This window comes from Nuphar pumila, chromosome 2 (assembly GCF_984573655.1).
Source record: "Nuphar pumila chromosome 2, dmNupPumi1.hap1.1, whole genome shotgun sequence".
Classification (NCBI taxonomy): Eukaryota; Viridiplantae; Streptophyta; class Magnoliopsida; order Nymphaeales; family Nymphaeaceae; genus Nuphar; species Nuphar pumila.
This window is the reverse complement of record NC_143250.1, coordinates 87,618,417-87,633,758: the sequence shown is the minus strand read 5'-3', so window position 1 is coordinate 87,633,758 and position 15,342 is coordinate 87,618,417. Positions and strand designations below refer to the sequence as shown.

The window sequence follows — 15,342 nt, the reverse complement described above, 5'->3', positions numbered from 1 at the left end:
AGGTATGTGGCCAAGCACTCATTGACCACCAAGGTGTTCCATTTATCAAAAACGTTGTTTATTACAAACATCACTGCTTGAAAAAATAATATTTTATGAAACTGGTTTTGTAAAGGAAGCAGTGCAACACTGTCTAGAGAAACCTTGAAACTCGATGCTGTTTTGCTCCGCATATCACATCGCAGGTTCAACACATGTATTCCCCATTAATCGGGGTCAGAACCATTGATGGTTTGTTTAGAAAGCATTCAATCATGCATTCAATCAAGTATATGATATACACTAACCACTCAAGACCATAAATCACAATAATGACGCTCAAGTCTCCACGACTTAGCATATATCGCGAAAGCCTCCTCAGGGCTACAAGTTGAACATTTTGCTCAAGTCTCCAAGACTTGGCATATATCATATGAGCCTCTTCCGGGCCTCAATTAGAACATCGAGTTAAAGTCTCCAAGACTCGACACATCTGTATCCTATGAATCTATACGCGAGCTTCTTGAGCTTAGCTTAGTCGTGTGGATACAACATGGGTCTTTGCCCTATCAGTCCAATAGTATAACGATCTTGACACCTTTCTCAAGGTTATGCAAAACTTGCCAAAACAATGCACATTCATTCATACATTCATATATCACTGAACCTAGACTAATGTATTGTTTCGATATTAATCGTTCACCCCCAGATACATGGGAGAAACTTGAACTTTGGCATCAACGCGATATTCTAGGAGTTTATTATTCTATATATTTTAGATACCCGAGAGGCCTGTTGACCCTGTCCATGATAGGGCGGTAGAACTCATACCGAGATAACCCTATCAAGCTAGTTCAGATACATCATCTGCTGCAATAGTTGGGTTCAATCCTCAGATCTTAAGGATAACCTCGACCTCCAAAACCCCCTGAGTGATGGGAGGTACCTTGAACTCATTGGTTCATAATTAAATACATGTCACTCATGACTATGCCATCATTGTCTACCACGGTGAGCAATAGTTCTGAAGGGGTCCAGCGGTCTAACCATTACTTGTCGGATATTCGAATGCCAATCGAACAAACTAGTGCATCACGTACTCAGGAAATATGTACCCCGACCCCATTCAGTATTCAGAAGCACAATCCAACTCTACGGTCCCAAAGACCTTTAAGTTTTATTCATATGCAAGCTTGACTCAACTCTCAGCATCTACGACCATCACGAGCACCTCATCGCTTTTGGGTGGACATAGAACTCTGGCTCTCCAGCCCTTACGAGTCTAGTTATGCAACAATATTTTCCATGATCATGCATAATGTCAAATTCTTAGGTTGGAACGAATTAGTCATTGAGGGTATGTGTAGATTCTCTTCCCTTTGTCCCTGTTGTTTCTCTGGTGAGTTATACTTTTGAATTATTATGGGTGGTGAAAAGCTTAGCATTGTTCTTTTTCTTTTTTTTCTTATGTTTTACATGAAATTTTTTGAGGTCTTAGGTTTGGAAGGTAAGTATGAAATGGTGGGGTTTTGAAAATTATGAAAAATGGATTGTAAAATCAAATGAGAGATAAGTGGATGAATGATAACTTAGTCATATATATAGAGAATGGCATATTCAAGAAAATTGATAATGCAACAATCAGGCAATGGTTCTAAAATATGAAGAACCATTGAGATTAACTTAGTTGCATAACTAAGAACATTAACAAATGAATATGATGAGGGTCTTTACTCTAGAGGACTTCATGAGCTTTAATGCATATTAGCATATTTTTTATAATTTTGTATAATATAAAAGCTATAGCTTGATTTTGTGCATGCCATATAATTTTGCATAACTATACCTATTGTTATCATGATCTTCTTTTTTTGGATAAGGCTCATAAATAACTTCATTTTTTTACTACTTTATTAAAAAATCCCCCCCCCCCCTCAAGCAAAATCCTGGATCTGTCATAGGATGCAAATGAACCAGTGCTAGTATGAAACTCTTATAATTTGTTTGTTTCAACCCTGATTTGGATCTGACTTTTTTTATGTATTTAGATGGTCTTGATCTGATCTGTTTGCATCCCAACTCTGAATCTTTGATTAAGGGACCCCTACAGTGATGTTGTCAGAATCAATATTAAGGTTAAATCCATATCCAACTATATCAGATCCCTTTGCATATAAATCCAAAAACATGTCAGATTCATATCAGATATCCAACCATATCAGATCTATTTACATCCCTGCAGCCAATGAATGATTCTACAATTTGGCAGTTGCTAATGGGAAATTACTTCCAGTTAGCCAACACATTGTTTTAGAATATCAAGCAAATCCCATGCACTCTCCATGTAACTGGAATAAGTGACAATGATGCATAATGAATGATTTTCTACACTAGCATATCATTTTGGATGATGGTGCTTGAAAGATCGCACCAGTATGTGTTCTCAAGCATTTTGGATGATGATACATGTTTTTAATTCACTAGTTGTATCGTATAACACCTTTTCATAGATAAGGGAGCTTGGAGTCTAACTATGATAGAACCCAGTTGGGTTTTAGAAACTGATTTAGAGGGTGGTGATGGACAGTGGGGCATGTGCGCCAGAAGGAGGAGTTGAACCTCCAACTTTGTGAAGACCACATTCTCTGCCATTGAATTATTCAAGCCCTCTTCTCTTCTATGGTGAATCTCTCATCCTCTCTATAGAGAGTTTTTTTCATATTCTATATTTCACTACCTTTTTCTTTACTACATAATGTTGGGGATTCACCACTTTTTATGGAGAAGCATGCCCCACTCTCCAATAATCAATCCTCTAACCGCACACCAATGGTCTACTACCTTGGTGGTCATTGGAATCCATTTTGTGAGACCCATTGACCATATTTGGATCCAATATTTCCCACTTAGCTATAGAGGTGAACAAAATGTTGTATCACAACTAGTGCATCATGTATTATATATAGTAAAATATGCATCAAGTGACCTTGTATAATTCCAAGAGTTTTATCAATATATAAGTGTAATATTTTTCTCATATGTTGTGAGTTATTTCTCACATAGACACATGATTTCTCAATCATCATATGAATCATGATTCTTTTCACATATAGTATGAGTTTAGCTATAACATCATGGAGTTTTACATATACTAGCTGAACTTTTTCTTTATGATATATCCTTATCATGAGGATATTCACAAATTAGGTTAATTTTCTATCATGATCCTTTCATGTACTCGTTTCATAAATCTATATGAGTTTCTCATCATGTCAAAAATTTCAATCATAACCCTTGCCATGTGCAAAATTTATTTTTGTTTTCATATTCACTAGATCATGTCTATAACTTATAAACAAACGGTGGTGAATTATTTTGCACATTTATTATAACGACCGTCTCATTTTCTTAATTAGCCATAGGGTTCATATGACTATTTCATGATCATTCCGTAGGACATCATCATGTTCTAATATCCTTGCACAAAATCCTCTTGCATACAAGTAGAATATAATGATTTTTTTATCAATACATGGATTCATAAAAATTTGATTTGCCAAACATGACTAATATTCTCACTTTTTAAGAATTCACCATTAACAAAACTCTCACTATCCATTTGCATCATTTTCATATACAACATGCTTAGACACTCATTGGGTTAACTACTATATGATCATTTTGTATCAATATATCTAAATCTAAATAGTCATAAATATGATTAAAAAAAATTGAATATAACCATGTTGCAAACCATGCATAAAACTTATAAAGCATGAAAAACATCACTTCATGCATTCGAACAAACAACCATGATAAATATCTACATGCTAGTGTAAGTTATAATTCAGCTATCAGCTTTCTACGCATTTCAATGTCACATTTTTCATGCATCTTATGCAACAAAAAAAATCTCCTCACATAGTAAGTAGAGGTGGCCAATCTCCACTAACCACATGAGCTTTAGGTACAACTGGTATTTTTAAAATTTTATGTATTTTTTCCAAGGGTTGGATATCTCGCGACATTACAACTGGTATCAAAGAAAGGTTACAAAATATAGGCTTTTGACACATTTAACATACCAACATCACTCAGTAAGTTTTGACTTGTGATTGGTTAAAATTGATAATTGTTATGATGAAAGTTTAAATTTTGTGCATGTGAGAACTTAGATAAAATGCTAGGTACATCATATGAATTTAGTACAAAAAAAATGTAGAACTTATGTAGATTTTCTATGTACTAGGCAATGAAATTCTATTGCAGTGATTTTTCTTTTTAAATTTACGTTGTATACTCTTGCTTCTCTATGTTGATGAAATTATAGTTACGGAAAATAATTACACATTTGTTATTGAGGTCATTTTCAAATTATATTCACCAATTTCTTTGAGTGCCAATAAACAACTAGCTGTTTCAGTTCAAATTCCAAGTTGAGTATCATTTTTTCTCATCAATGACTGCAGAAATCACAAGGATTAACTTAATTCTTCTGGAAATTGGCATTGATATTCCCAAGCACCAACTATTTTTTGTGACCATTTATCAGTCATTCAAATGACAATGAATCTCGTTTTTCATTTGAGATCGATTATCACTTTGTTCATGAGAATGTGGCTCAGCAACAACTAGTTATATGGTTCATCCCCTTACAGTTACAAGTAGCAGATGTGTTTACCAAGCCATTAACTAAACCCATCTTTCACTCTTTCAAATAAGCTTTTTAAACTCTTTCAGAAAAATAAACTAAATCCATGTTTTAAAATTCAAAGCACAAACTTGGCTTATGGCAATCTCCAATGCTGGGTTTATGGGGGAGTATTAGTAATACTAGTTCAGAGTCAAAACTGATCCAAATAACAGCTAATGAAGGATAAAATTGTATCAGTATTCTAGAAGGATACATATGAAGTATCAAAAGATAAGTTGCAACTCACCAATCTCGGCAAATCAGACTACAAGGGAAGGAAACTCGTTCAGGAGGAAAACAACCACCAACTGTTGTATTGTAACCAAGTGATCTCACCACGATATGTGGGAAATAGTCTATACAATTGTAAAGAGCCAAGGATGGTAAAATAAGAAAAGCATTATCCCTCCTTTCGAACCACGTAAATCGAGTGTATTTACTTTCATTTTCTTCTTCTCACTTCCATTTAGACCTTTCATGGAAATGGGTACAAATTTCAAAAAAAAATCCTGCTAGCTCATCCTTCACATGAGAATGCTTTCATTAACGGGGAGGTATGAAAGGATTTGCACAAGAAAATTGGAAGGACCCACTTGTGTCAACACACCGCTTTTCTACCATGATAATTTGATGTTTGTTTCACTCATAATATGAAAGAAAGGAAAAGGAATGCCAGCTTAGCAATTTCTCATGAAAATTACTTGAAACAAACATGCCTTGTTTACTTGAACTACTCTAGAAATGAGTGCACAAGAATTAATTTATTGATGATTGATAATAGAATGACAATTTAATGGCAGAGTTGCAACATCCCTAAAAACTTTCAACATTTCTTTTATTTATTAGAACTAGAATAACTACATAAAGACACCAACATTTATTGGCAGACTTCCTGAGGTAGCAAACGCTAGAATTTTCTCCTTTCTTTGTAGGGAATTTTGCTTTTGTGGATGTTGTATTGATGACCTCTAGCAAAAACATGTATCTATGCATGGCAACGTGTACAAGAGTAGCATCAAACAGACTGCAACTTCAATTTTACTTCCGATGGAATACGTGCAGGATGGTTGTTTCTGTCAATCCAAGCAATTATTGAACTTCCTTCCAACACTAGCTGAGAATTTAACAAGCAAAAAGTCAGTAGTTTTTCCTTTCTCTCATCCAATTGACATGATTTCTTTTTACTGTGAATTATGATAGTCACTTCTTGATTTGGAAGCTTGAAAATGAAGAAATCGAAAAACAGACGTGTGGTAGAAACTTTTGAAATTTTCAGTCTCAGGACAAACCTATCTCCACGCTGCATCCACAATTACAAAGTGCAAACTTCTTAGCATCATTGGACAAACCCTCTATCTATCTTACTTATATTAATTGAAACTCCTAATATATTGTTCATCATACAAAATAAACAAAAATGATATTGACCCCTACTTATTTCATTGAGTGGAAATATTGAAATAGTAATGGTCCAAATCACACTAAAATTCCGTATGATAAAATGGATAATCACCAAGGATGCTACAGTAATCGTGGTGTGATTCAGGAGAACACTTTATAAGTGTGCCCCTTTTTATTAGGGGGATAGGCGGGAAGCAAAGTGTTTTGCACCCTTTCTCTGTTAAAAGGGCCAAGCACTTTATAAGTGTTCGTCCAGAACACTGGACCATGCCTCGAGGGCAGCCGCTACCAAGCACCAGTCGATAGTCGATAGGGCTGAATTGTTTGTCGACCAACTCTGTGTCTACTTTCTACAGTAATTGAATGGCTAACTACTTACATGTAAAGGAGTGATAAACTTGAGAGACAGCTTGTGTATTGCAGCTGCATGGCCTTTAGACTGCAATTTATTGATATCGAGACCAACTCTTTCAAACACATCTGTATAACCTGAAATACACAGGGAATGTAGTGCACCATTAACTAATGTATGCATTCAACCATCAAAGAAAAACAAAAATTTTGAGAAATCAATCTTGAAACACATGTTTCACAATTGGCAGGCAATCAAATTATTTGATTGCCTGTTAAGAAGAACTAATTCTGCAATTCTTATTTCCATCAGCATTATGAAATAATTAGAGCTGGTAAAAAATGATAAACAGTATGTTAAAGGAGAATATTGCCGGTGGTGCGCTTGAAAATCAAAATCATGATGCTTGTGTGTAGGCACATGTAAACCTATGAATGCCGTCTGAATAAAAATCAAATCATGATGATTGGGTTATATTCTTCCTTTGATTCTCATTCTTCTGAAGCCAAATACAGGGTTACATTTTGGTGAATCCATCAGTACTGTAGCTCAAAAATGGTTAAAACCAAACTAGAAACAAAAACAAAACCATTTCAGTCTCACCATGTTCGAGGTAATGGAAATATATGGCATTATTAACAACTCCATATTGGTCCAATTCATAATCACGAACTTGAAGCTCAACATCATGACAGCCCTGCACACTGAAAAAGTCAAATCCCAAATTAGTACTCTTTGACAGTGTCGTGAGAGGCATACGCCTCAGTACCTGAAGCGTACGCAGAAGCGAGGCGCACGCTCAAGGTACTGAGGCATTGCTGTGATGCGCTTAAAGTAAATATAAAAAGTTTCTAACCCAAATCTGGGATTTCTGGGTTAGAAGCAGCCATGTTCACCATAATAATGATGAAATGTTTCACTAGTGCGAGGCGTTGAGTGTGATGCCACATATTTTTACGATATTTTAGATAATACCACGGATACTTGAGAGTCTCATGTTGTGGCAGTACCTGAGGCGTACGCCTCAGAGGCGAAACGCAGGCTCAACGCCTGGCTTCGCCTCATCGCATTTAACAACCTTGCTCTTTGATCCTCCTGTTATTGGGCCTGGCAATGGGCCAGCCCACTCGTCAATTTGCCTGGATGACAAGCCTTACCAGGCTGTGTACATCAAGTGCACACCACCATAATATTCCGAGTCTGAGTCAAAATCAGAATCCGATTAGTGCAGATGCGATTAAGTCAGACTCAGTAATACCTAGATCCAACCTGGTTCCTACACATTTACATCCCTTGGGGGAGGTTAATAGTTGTAGTGAGAGGGAAGTACCATGATCCATTTTGCTCGTCTTTGTTTTGGAGGAGGCTGCAAGGATCATTGTTAAGGAGTAAGCTGTGAGGAGGTGTCAGACTAAGCAGTCTTTGAGACGGCAACTTGGTTGTTGATGGAACCCTAAGCAGAGCTGTTGAGTTTGAGCATGCAGGCTTTGTGGTAATGGAAGGGTAGCAGGGCGGAAAGCTCCATAGCTGAACTTGCTTATGGCTTCCATCTTCTATCACCAAGTTGGGTTCCTTTGTGTTTAATTGCATCAATTTATAGCGTTATTCACAGCCTTTTCTTGCAGGCAGCCTCCTTCTCTACATGTACGATTTTGCCATTTCTAAAAATTTTCTGTTGACTGAACAAGCATGTCCCTCTGAGTTGCACGTGGATTTTGTGTGTAAAATTCAAATCCAAGTTTGGGTCTCAATGAGATTTTGTGCGTGTCTTTTCCAAGGACTCATAACATAATCATGTTTCATGCTGTCTTGCAACTAGGGTGTCAGCGGGCCAGGTTTGGTTCTGACACTCAGGTAAAACCTGAACAAGATTTTTAGGTATGGTATTGAGTCTGGATCTAAGTCTAATTGGGTTTACTATAAGAGAAATCATACCTGGGACTGATAAAAACTACATGAACCAGACCCATACTATACGTAAAGCCATACTTTTTATTATTTTTACATTAAAAATTTGTGGATCCTAATCGAAACTCAGGTTGGGATCGAGTCTGGTATAAAATTTCATAAACTATACCCGGGTCCATGTATTAATGGGACCTTCAGGTCCAGACCCAGGTCTTAATCAGGTCTTCTTATTTATCACACTATAGGGTATGGTTCGGGTCGGGTCTGAATACTCATACTTGCAAGGTTGAAGATTGTTGAGGAGATTGATGAGATGTAACGGGTCGGGTCCTGCCTCACCCCAGCTTGCCAATAAAATAAAAAATAAAAAGTCGCCCCTCTAAGATCCTTGCAAAATGGGGTTCATCAGTAGAGGTGTCAATAGGTCGGGTTTGGTTCACACCTAGGTAGAACCAGACATGGTCTCAATTTTTTGGGTATGGTATCGGATTCAAACCTGAGTCTAATTGGATCCTACATAAGAAAAATGATACCCAGACCCATTAAGAACTACATGAACCAAACCCAGACCATACCCAGTGAAATAATATATATATATATATATATTTTTTTTACATTGACAAATTATGGGTCTTAATCAGAACTCGGGTCCGTACCCATAATTGTGCGTGTTGGGTTAGGGTAAACCCGAACAGTGGACGCCCATAATCAATGCTTGGATGGCTGCTTTACTTTGATACCAAAAGAGTAAAAACAGGAACAACACGAGAAATTCCAGCTTTACTTGCCATATGTATGTGCACGGTCACAAACCTGGTTCTCGGGAAAATGTAGACGAGAGAAAATATCTTGAGATTTTGAAAAAAAATGCTTTCATGTCACAAACCTGGTTCTCGGAAAAATGTTGACGAGAGAAAATATCTTGAGATTTTGAAAAAATGTTATTTCATGTCAGAAACCTGGTTCTCGGGAAAATGTTGACGAGAGAAAATATATTGAGATTTTGAAAAAAAAATGCTCTTTCATCGAAAATTACCGTCCCTAGCTGGTTAGGTTTTCATCTGGGTAGACCAGGTTCTAACACGATTGAGGATTCTTTAAGCTAAAGATTAAAAAACCAGTGGAATACGAACCTGTTGGCTTTCCGACGTGCTGTCCCTGTTTTCACTCTTTTCGTGTCAAAGTAAAGCACCATCCAAGCATTGATTAGGGAAGTCAATTGTTCGGGTTTACCCTAACCCGACCCATATAATTATGGATCCGGACCCGAGTTCCGATTAAGACCCATAATTTGTCAATGTAAAAATGATAAAAATATTATTGGTCGGGTTCATGTGGTTTTTATGGGGTTCGGTTATTGTTTTTCTTATGGAGGGTCCAATTATTCTCAGGTCAGGACCCCATACCATACCCGAAAATAGATGCTGGGTCTGGTTCTACCTGGGTCCGAACCAAACCAGGCCTATTGACACCCCTACTGATGACCCCAATTGTGCAAGCTTCCAAAAGGGGTGACTTTTTAGATCTTTTTTTTTTATTAGTTCCAAAAGGGGACTTTTTAGATCTTTGTTTTGTTAATTGGCAAGCCAGGTTGAGGCAGAACCCCACCTGTTACATCTCATCAATCTTGCCATCTCCTCAACGATTTTCAACCTTGCAAGTAGGGGTGTCAACGGGTCAGGTTTACCTAGACCCGACCCAAACCAAACCCTATAGGGTCCGGTTATTGTGATAAATAAGAAGACTTGATTAAGACTTGGGTCTGGAACCCGATTAATACATGGGTATAGTTTATGAAATTTTATACCAGACACAAGCCTGACCCGAGTTTCAATTAAGACCGGCAAATTTTTAACGTAAAAATGATAAAAAAAATGGTTTGGGTCTGGTTCATGGAATTCTTATCGGGTTCGGGTATGGTTAATCTTATATTAGACCCAAATAAACTCAGGTCCAGACTCAATACCATACCCAAAAATCTGGTTAAGTCTGGTTTTACATGAGTGTCCGAACAAAACCCGGCCCGTTCACACCCCTAGTTGCAAGACAGCATCGACCATAATTACGAGCGACTTAATTACTTGGAAAAGACATGCAGAAAATCTCATTTCAGTTTCATTGTATTTGAATTTGACACAAAAAGTCCATCGTGCAAATTAGAGGGACATGCTTGTTCAGTCAACAGAAAATTTTAGAAATGGCAAAATCGTACACGCAGAGAAGGAGGCTGACTGGAAGGGAAGGCTGTGAATAAGGCTATATAAATTGATGCAATTAGACACAAAGGAACTCAACTTGGTGACAGAAGATGGAAGCCATAAGCAAGTTCAGCTATGGTGCTTTCCGCCCCATCTACCCTTCCATTACCACAATGCCTGCATGCTCAAACTCAACCACTCTGCTTAGGGTTCCATCAACAACCAAGTTGCCATCTCAAAGACTGCTTAGTCTGACACCTCCTCACAGCTTACTCCTTAACAAGGATCCTTGCACCCTCCTCCAAAACAAAGAAGAGCAAAATGGATCATGGTACTTCCCTCTCACTACAACTATTAACCTCCCCCAAGGGATGTAAATGTGTAGGAACCAGGTTGGATCTAGGTATTACTGAGTCTGACTTAATCGCATCTGCACTAATCGGATTCTGATTTTGACTCAGACTCGGAATATTATGGTGGTGTGCACTTGATGTACACAGCCTGGTAAGGCTTGTCATCCAGGCAAATTGACGAGTGGGGGCTGGCCCATTGCCTGGCCTAATAACAGGAGGATCAAAGAGTACTAATTTGGGATTTGACTTCTTCAGTGTGCAGGGCAGTCATGATGTTGAGCTTCAAGTTCGTGATTATGAATTGGACCAATATGGAGTTGTTAATAATGCCATATATTTCCATTACCTCGAACATGGTGAGACTGAAATGCTTTTGTTTTTGTTTCTAGTTTGGTTTTATCCATTTTTGTGCTACAGTACTGATGGATTCACCAAAATGTAACCCTGTATTTGGCTTCAGAAAAATGAGAATCAAAGGAAGAATATAACCCAATCATCATGATTTGATTTTTATTCAGACGGCATTCATAGGTTTACATGTGCCTACACACAAGCATCATGATTTTGATTTTCAAGCGCACCACCGGCAATATTCTCCTTTAACATACTGTTTATCATTTTTGACCAGCTCTAATTATTTCATAATGCTGATGGAAATATGAATTGCAGAATTAGTTCTTCTTGGCAGGCAATCAAATAATTTGATTGCCTGCCAATTGTGAAACATGTGTTTCAAGATTGATTTCTCAAATTTTTTGTTTTTCTTTGATGGCTGAATGCATACATTAGCTAATGGTGCACTACATTCCCTATGTGTTTCAGGTTATACAGATGTGTTTGAAAGAGTTGGTCTCGATATCAGTGAATTGCAGTCTAAAGGCCATGCAGCTGCAATACACAAGCTGTCTCTCAACTTTATCACTCCTTTACACGTAAGTAGTTAGCCATTCAATTACTGTAGAAAGTAGACAGAGTTAGTCGCCAAACAATTCAGCCCAATCGACTGGTGCTTGGTAGCGGCTGCCCCTCGAGGCATGGTCCAGTGTTCTGGACGAACACTTATAAAGTGCTTGGCCCTTTTAAGAGAGAGGGTGCAGAACACTTTGCTTCCCGCATATCCCCCTAATAAAAAGGGACACACACTTATAAAGTGTTCTCCTGGATAACACCACGATTACTGTAGAATCTTTGCTGATTATCCATTTTATCATACAGAATTTTAGCGTGATTTGGACCATTACTATTTCAATATTTTCGCACTCAATGAAATAAGTAGGGGTCAATATCATTTTTGTTTATTTTGTATGATGAACAATATATTACAAGTTTCAATTTGTATAAGATAGATAGACCATGATGCTAAGAAGTTTGCACTTTGTAATTGTTGATGCAGTGTGGAGATAGGTTTGTCTTGAGACTGAAAATTTCAAAAGTTTCTACCACACGTCTGTTTTTTGATTTCTTCATTTTCAAGCTTCCAAATCAAGAGGTGACTATCACAATTGACAGTAAAAAGAAATCATGTCAATTAGATGAGAGAAAGGAAAAACTGCTGACTTTTTGCTTGTTAAATTCTCAGCTAGTCTTGGAAGGAAGTTCAATAATTGCTTGTATTGACAGAAACAACCATCCTGCACGTATTCCATCAGAAGTAAAATTGAAGTTGCAGTCCGTTTGATGCTACTCTTGTACACATTGCCATGCATAGATACATGTTTTTGCTAGAGGTCATCAATACAACATCCTCAAAAGCAAAATTCCCTACAAAGAAAGGAGAAAAATGCTAGTGTTTGCTACCTCAAGAATTCTGCCAATAAATGTTGGTGTCTTTATGTAGTTATTCTAGTTCTAATAGATAGAAGAAATGTTGAAAGGTTTTAGGGATGTTGCAACTCTGCCATTAAATTGTCATACTATTATCAATCATCAATAAATTAATTCTTGTGCACTCATTTTGATTCCTTACAATTCCTAGAATAGTTCAAATAAACAAGGTCTATTTGTTTCATGGGAATTTGCTGAGCTGGCATCCCTTTTCCTTCCTTTCCCAATATGAGTGAAACAAACATCAAATTATCTTGGTAGAAAAGTAGAGTGCTGACACAAGTGAGTGCTACTAGTTTTGTTGTGCAAATCATTTCATATCTCTCCGTCTATGAAAGCATTCCATGTGAAGGTTGAGCTAGTTCGAGTTTTTTAAAAATCTGTACCCATTTTCATTAAAGGTCTAAATGGAAGTGAGAAGATGAAAATAAGGAAAGTAAAACACTCTCTATTTATGTGGTTCAAAAGGAGGCATTATGATTTTCTTATTTTACTATCCTTAGCTCTTTATAATTGCATAGACTATTTTTCATAGGTCTATGACCAGACCTAGAATCCATTTGGGTCTCGAACCATGTTCACTAGGTCTAGGTCAGACTCAAAAGCTTCGTACAGGGTCCAAGTCCCGAACTAGGTCTAGCAGTTCGGTCTTAGACCCGATCCATCCAGAACCTAAAATGGGTTTGGGTCCAGGATCACATGTGATCGCGTTGGGCACCTACCCAGTCCACTTGAAACCCCAAAATGGATCAGGGTCTAGGATTGGGTCCAATCAGGTCAAGCACAGATCCAGTTCACCCAGAACCCTTGTACAGGGTTCGGGTCCTGGACCGATTCTCACCAAGTGAGTCTCAGATCTAGTCCACTCAGAAACTCTAAAATGGGTTTGGGTCAGACTGGGTCCACCGAGACTTGGTCAGACCCAAACCATGCAAAACAATTCCAGCTCCTGGATCAGGTATAACATGTTGGTCATGTTAGGTGCAAGAAGGGAGGGGAGAGGAAATTCCAAGAAGAAACGTGGGGTGTTTTTCCTTTTTGGAAAAAGTTTGGTTTTGATGGTGTGGAATAGTCCCACATTGATTGTGTTTGAGTTTGTTGTGGGATTTATAATCCACATGCAAACTCTTACACTTGTTCCTGAGAACAAGAGGGTGGGATGACTACCACACACACGCACATGCGCGCCCGCCCGCCGTGTCATGTCGTGTCATGCTGAGCCGGGCCAGGGTCGGGCTCAGGTAATTGGCCCTTTAGGGCCATATCCAATCAAGACCAACATATCTTTTTGCCCTGATTTTCTGTTTTTCCTTAGATTATATAAAGAAAAAGAGTCATGCCTTTTGGAACTGGTGACCCTTGGCAGAGTCACACCCATTCAAAACTGGTGACCCTTGGCAGAGTCACACTTGTTCAAATCTGGTAACTCTTTGCAAGGGTCATGTTTATTCAAAATGGGCAACTCTTCAAGAGTCATGTCCTTTCGAACAGATCTCTCACTACAAGAAACCTGTGGATTAGCGACAACCTAAATCCGTCACTAATCCATCGCTAAATAGTTTAGCGACGGATTAGCGTTGGACTAGAGACGGATAGCTTTCATCACGAATTTTTCGACGCTAAGTAGCGACAAAACTTATCCGTCGCTAATTTGCGATGGATTAGCGACGAAAATGATTCGTCGCGAGTCTGTCACTATTTTAAATTAGCGATGGATAATATCTGTCGCGAGTCATTCGCTATTTTAAATTAGCGACGAATAATATCTGTCACTAATCTATCGCTAAATTTAAAAAAAAAAAAATTTCTCACTGCCGGGAGGTATTTTGGCAGCAATAGGTCAAATTTGGAGCGATTCGTCGGCGACAACGGAGGAGGAGGAGAACCCACCACCGGATCCCAGCAAGTCGTACTCCCTTGACCCCAAGATCTCCGATTGGGTTTCACAGAGGTCGGAATGGACCGATCTCGTTGTTGGCGGCCATGATGGAGACGAGGCCGGTGTCGGGGCGGATGGCGTTGCGGAGGCGGTCGAGGTCGAGGAGGTCGTCAGAGCCGACGGGGAGGTAGGTGGCATGGAAGCGACCTGCTCCCTGGCGCGCTCGACCGCCTCGTCCGACTCCCAGCCGTAGAGGTAAGTGCAAGAATGGGGGTTGCCGAAGCGGCCAGTGAAGAAGGGCAGCATCGCGTCCAGCACCCGCGGGTCCACCGGCGACATCGCCTGCATGTCTAGGTACAACGGCTGCCCCGCGATCCGCACGCCCTTCATCGAGATTCCTTCACCCTCCTCTGCTGCGTCGGAGTTGGGCGACGACAATCGCGGCGGTCGACATCGTCCAGCAAGATCATCCGGTGAGCCTTACTACGGCGAGCATGAGGCTCGACTTCATCGACCAGTGGGAGCACAAGACTCGATTTAAATCGAACATCAGTTTAAATTTCGAACGGGGGAGAGAGGGAAAATTTCGCGTCTTAGGTGGGACGGTTTAAATTGAAAATTAGAGACGGATTTAGCGAGAGAATTTTTCCATCGCTAATTAGCGACGGATTAGCGACAAAAAAATTCCCTCGCTAAATCTGTCGCTAATTTCCTACAGTTTTGTAGTGAGGATTTTTTGTCGTCAATCTGTCGAT

General features: G+C 38.9%; 2 long non-coding RNA genes across 3 annotated transcripts; one reads left to right on the top strand and one right to left on the bottom strand.

The window, feature by feature from the left end:
* Positions 1 to 5,418: 5,418 nt before the first annotated feature.
* On the bottom strand, positions 5,419 to 7,766 carry LOC149845968 (uncharacterized). 2 transcript variants are annotated; one of them, XR_016430491.1, is made up of 5 exons: positions 7,756 to 7,766; positions 7,029 to 7,129; positions 6,453 to 6,562; positions 5,877 to 5,972; positions 5,419 to 5,786 (listed from the first exon to the last, which is right to left on the bottom strand). It is a non-coding gene; the product is annotated as an uncharacterized LOC149845968 (long non-coding RNA). The 2 variants fall into 2 exon arrangements; XR_016430492.1 differs by lacking the exon at positions 5,877 to 5,972.
* A 2,860-nt stretch (positions 7,767 to 10,626) lies between these two features.
* LOC149845967 (uncharacterized) lies at positions 10,627 to 11,816 on the top strand. The gene is made up of 3 exons (XR_016430490.1): positions 10,627 to 10,862; positions 11,140 to 11,240; positions 11,707 to 11,816. It is a non-coding gene; the product is annotated as an uncharacterized LOC149845967 (long non-coding RNA).
* The last annotated feature ends 3,526 nt before the right edge of the window (positions 11,817 to 15,342 follow it).